Source organism: Parasteatoda tepidariorum, unplaced genomic scaffold (assembly GCF_043381705.1).
Source record: "Parasteatoda tepidariorum isolate YZ-2023 unplaced genomic scaffold, CAS_Ptep_4.0 HiC_scaffold_3872, whole genome shotgun sequence".
Classification (NCBI taxonomy): Eukaryota; Metazoa; Arthropoda; class Arachnida; order Araneae; family Theridiidae; genus Parasteatoda; species Parasteatoda tepidariorum.
The window spans coordinates 397-5,662 of NW_027261720.1; the positions used below are offsets into that span (position 1 = coordinate 397).

A 5,266-nucleotide genomic window follows, 5' to 3' on the forward strand; every position below is an offset into this window, starting at 1 on the left:
GGGAGAGGCGAGGCAGTCTGTAACAAAAACCTTTTCTCTTTCTCTGAAATTTGTTTGTTTAATCTCGCTACTCAGTAAATTCTCTCAGTAAATGTTACTGAACCCCAACTTTCACCATTCAATTGCGCTTCGGCGATTTATCATACATTCCCACTCAGATGAATAAGTTAGAGCCCCTCGCTGGGCTGATGCTACGATAACTAGCACATATGAGTAAGTATGAGCCGTTTTCAACAAAAGGGAAATGTAGGCCTCCTTGTGAATAAAAATATGTACAAGTAAACTTTGCCACAAATGTTAATAAATTTTGCCATTTTTTTCATTAAACTTTTTAATTCCTATGACATTTGAAATGGTTATTATGCGGAACGAGTTGGTGTCGATTTTCCACGTCGAAAAGAATTTTTACGAGTGCCAGAAACAGATTTTAATATGGAAAAAAAAAACATGTAAGGTGAGTTGTTGAAGTAACGTAGGATGTTTACCAAATAATAAATTACCGGAAATAAGGCGAGATTATATTTACTTGAAACAATCATTGTTATCGTCTTTTAATTATTTCATTGTAATCGTCTCCTCGTCCTGTAATCATTTTTATTGTCTTTAAATTGAAATTCTTTAACTTTCGAATTTTATTTTAAAATAGGTGCTGTCTCTTAGCCTTCTGATAATGACCCTGATTCAGGTTTGCACAAATATTTATTTGATAACATCGGATGTCAGCGTACCGCCTTCCTCGTTTGTGGCTTCATCTTTTAAATTTCTTCTTTTCGTAAGTACAAGTTTTGTAGTTTTGTAAAAAAAAAAACAATGTACGTTTATAAGTTTTTTTTAACTTTCATATGACTCAACTTATTAAATCCTATTTTGATATGCTATAAGCGAATTTAAGTTATAATTATTAACCTCCGTATTGTTAGAGTCCTCTTGCCGTCTGGCTAACCATGGATGGTTTTCCTCAAAATGTAAGGCAAATGCGGGTTAGTTCCATCAAAATGTCCTCCACGAAGACACATTTCTCCAAATACTTGATCCAGGATTACCCTCGTCTTCTGAATAGGGTTCAAAATTACTGGTTTTCGAGTTGAGCATTAGCAGTCATTAGCCCAAAATTGGGTCGGCTGTTTAATGACGGTTTTTAGTAAAATGACAAACATTGTAAATTATTCGCATTTAAAGTTGAAGAAAAAATTTGAAATAATATTTCTTAAGAAAACTGACTAAAACAATCCGAAAAGAGGTTGCTAAGTATATTCTCATTTAATAAATAACAGCCATTTGGTTAATCAGCACTTTACAGTCTTAGTCGCCCGTTGCATCCGTACAAACACCCTGTTTCAAAAAAGTGATTGCATTTAATGGCTCCTGACCGTATAATAAACTTGCGGGAAAAAATCGGAATATTTAGTTATATTTTAGAAAGATTAAAAATAGCTATTCATTTATGCTTTCTCGATAAAATTAAAATCACCTCAATGGCGTTCGTATTAATACATTGATTCAAGAGTTTTTTATTCTTGAAAAGTTAAATATTTTCGAAATTTTTAATTCATTTTGTTTCAGGCCTTCACCATAATACTTATGCTTCGACACCGGAAATGCGGAATAGCTACTTCCTCTGCACTTACAGTTTTCTGGCTTGTATTCTCCATATGTGGCATTATTTTACAACGATCAACAATATTAAATTATTTTAAGCTGGTAAGTTATTCAAATATTGATTTAATATGATAAATGAATTTTATGATAAAATATTCAAAGGATGTAAAAAAGTGTTTGATTACTTTTACTATAGTTCGTTCACCAGGAGTTGGCACTTGTCTCCGCCTTCATCACGTGGTATCCGACGACACTATTTCGCTATTTTGGGGGGAAGTATGTGAACAATCCTGAACAAGGTTGCTATTTGAGATCGTACGACTAAAATATTTATTTCACAATCCTAATGCGCATTTTTTTTAACATTAAGTATTTCGTAAATTAGATGATATTTCTTTCTTTTGAGTGAATAATTTGTCCTTTTTGAGACATTTTGCTGCAATATATTTAATTAGATAGAGTAACGAACGGTATAGTAGCAGATGATAAAGTGAAGTAAGTGACTCAAAAATAATTCACTGTTTGCGTTTGGCGCGCACTAAGGGTTGTCTCATTTTCAAGCGCGGAGATGTTTTTCCTTTCCAGGGGGCCATCTCCTGGTTCGAGGGGGCCATCTCCTGGTAAACGAACTATTAAATTAAACACAACAGCCTAATGACATGTGATCTTTTTTTTTGATAATTTATTGATATTCATTAAACTGTAATTATAAAAAACATTCACTCATAGTTATCAAAAGTTATTATAAAAGTAAACGACTTTACTGGCTAAATTTAAGATTGATTAATTGTGATAATGGTAGTTTTTATTTTATTATACGAAACCATTAGCGTGTTCTACGAAAACTATTAGTGAGTTATATGTAAATGCCTCACATCAAAAAGAGACCGATATAATTGTTGCTACTAACTACGAACATTGTCCGTAGTAATTCTTATTGCAAATCAGCCAACTTATACGCATTTGACATAAAATTTTATTTTTACATTTAAAGTGGTAATAAATATATACTATTTTTTTCTTTTATAAACTTAATTTTTAAATGATTTTGATCACCACTATTTTTAAAAAACTTACGCATAAATATTATTATTCGTTACTACCAATTATTCCAGCTCAAGTTTTTCAATTACAATGTATTTCGTTGCTTAAAATTGATATTTTAATTCCGTTTTAATTCCACTGGGAAAAATCATAATTGAAGGAATTAAAAGTTGGTAGGTATGTTATTGTATTTAAAGTGGCAATGGGTCTACTAAATTAAATTTTATGAATTCTGTTTAATTCTCGGATTTTTGAATTTAAATTCAAAAGATTTTGTGTTAGTAAATAAATGCAAGCAAATCAATCTGATCAGAATTGTAAATTAGTGTAAGCTCTAGTAATTGCTATAAGATAATTTTATTTACAAATGGGAAAGTTCCTAACTTACTCCTTTCGTAAAAAAGTAATTTCAAATGGAAAGGAAATTAATGATATTCTAAGCTAGGTATTTTTCATGTTAAGTAGTTCATAACTACATATCAAAATTTCACAGTACCGCAAGATATGCACCTTTATTTTAGTTATCTGATGGTAACACTTTTAAAAAATAAGCTTAATTATTTATGTTCTACAAATTTCACTATTTTATTAGCCACCAATTTATAAAATCTTTGGCAGAAAGCGGAGTTGTTCGCATCCACCATCATCATCAATATTTATCTGGGTGCCTGGGGCCGTTAGCGGCCTTTTTCCCATTCGTCTTCAATTGTGATCTTTAGGGTGGTTCTTTCTGCTAATTGGAATGCAATTGGAGTAAAAGAAATTTAAATATTTTGAATTTTATATAAAGTTACGTCACTACAAAAGTAAGCTGCCATCGGCCTGAGGTTTATGTCTTCTCTTAAGTTTTCAAAAGTAAAAATTTCGTTGAATCCTGCGATGTCACAATTTATGGTTTCTTCAAAAAATCTGAAATTTAGCTTTGCAATGTGATGATCTAAAGAATCTAAACTGCTGTTTGTAGAAAATGCAACACATGAAGGAATCATCAGAATCAAATGAAATTCGCAGCAAATGTCAATTATAGGATATTATGCAAATTAATAAAGTTTCAGAGGCCATCGTAAAAACTGTCAGGTACTAATATTCAATCTTAATGGTTCCAGAATCATAAATAAAGTGCTGTAGCGGNCACGTCGTATAGCAGCACTTATTGCAGCGCGTGGTGGCTGCACCAAATACTGATTTCGGACGCTTAATTTGTTTCTTTTGTTTTGAAAATTTCATCATTTATTTGTATCAGTACAAGTCGTTTCTGCATTAAATTTCATTTGATTCTGATGATTCTTTCATGGTGTTGCATTTTCTACAAACAGCAGTTTATGTTGAGGTCGCGATGTATGTTTTTATTTCGTATAAACCATCTTGCTTTTGTTATTTTCCTGAGGATTTTGTTCTGGCATGTTTTGAGTTTTTTAAGGAGTGATGTGGAGATGTTTCACCAAGCTGGAGATACATAAGTCAGGATGGGACGGATCATTGAGATGTAGAATAGACGTTTAAGTTTAAGTTCCATTTTGGGGTTCTGAAGAAGGATTTGTAATCTGAGGCAGGCTGCTTGTGCTTTGTTGATAACTGTTTTGAGTTGTTCGCATCCCTGCCGACACATCTGTAAATAAGAAATGCACCTAAACGAAAAGAGTGGTAATTCATATCTGATTACATCTTGTGAATGTTTCATTACTTTATTAACACTTACTTTATTAACAAAAACTGGGCACTTGGGCCGCGCAGAGGACCCATATCCCATACATTATGAAATATTACCAAAATTTAAAATAAAAAACAATTCGAGTTCAGCTGTCTATGGGGTGGCTGTTAAATGTGAATGTTTCAATTTGCTACTCAGAGATGCCACTTGCGACAAAAAATACAAAGAGTGTTGATTAATAAAATTCAATTGGATAAAAAAGAAGCAACTTCTTTTAGCATATACTTTTGTCAGTTTGCTTTTGAAAGATGCTGGATATTGTTGTTAACTCGGGATTTGGTGCTGAGCACAAGATTCATCTGTCCGACCTATCTGTATGATACTTTTTTTAAAACAAAATTCTGATCATTATTCACTTGATCTGAATTCTTACAATAATCTTTCTCTAATTCTTTCTCTATTTATATTTAAGATATTATTTCTTGTCTGGTTTGATAAATAATTAACTATGATTAAAATTATCTCTAATTACATTAAACATTCAAATTAAATTATTTGATATTATCCTAGAGTATGCATTCTATCTATGATTCTCAGTTCTGCTTATCTAATTTTTAAGAATTCGGTTTTAAGCTTTTGATGTTGTCACAAACCGTATTTTCATTATACCTCTCAGTATTTTTATTCTCGTCCGAAATACTTATAATCATTAAATTTTTTAGGAAAAAAAGCCATCGTCAGAAATCATTTTCATTGTCAACATGATGTATTCTCCATTGGTATATATTCAATTCTTTTTAGCGAATTTTGTGGATAAGAGAAACTTCGATTCTCTAGAGGTATTACAAATTTAATTTTCTATTAATTAATTTAATTCTCTCTTATATGAAAGTACAAGCTTGTGAATGAACAAGCATAATTTAACACTTCGTTTGATGGAAGTACTTTAACTATTTAAAGATACATTTCTTA

General features: G+C 31.4%; 1 long non-coding RNA gene across 1 annotated transcript; it reads left to right on the forward strand.

The window, feature by feature from the left end:
• Positions 1–639: 639 nt before the first annotated feature.
• On the forward strand, positions 640–5,134 carry LOC122273385 (uncharacterized). The gene is made up of 3 exons (XR_011635990.1): positions 640–772; positions 1,564–1,701; positions 5,017–5,134. It is a non-coding gene; the product is annotated as an uncharacterized lncRNA (long non-coding RNA).
• Positions 5,135–5,266: the final 132 nt, after the last annotated feature.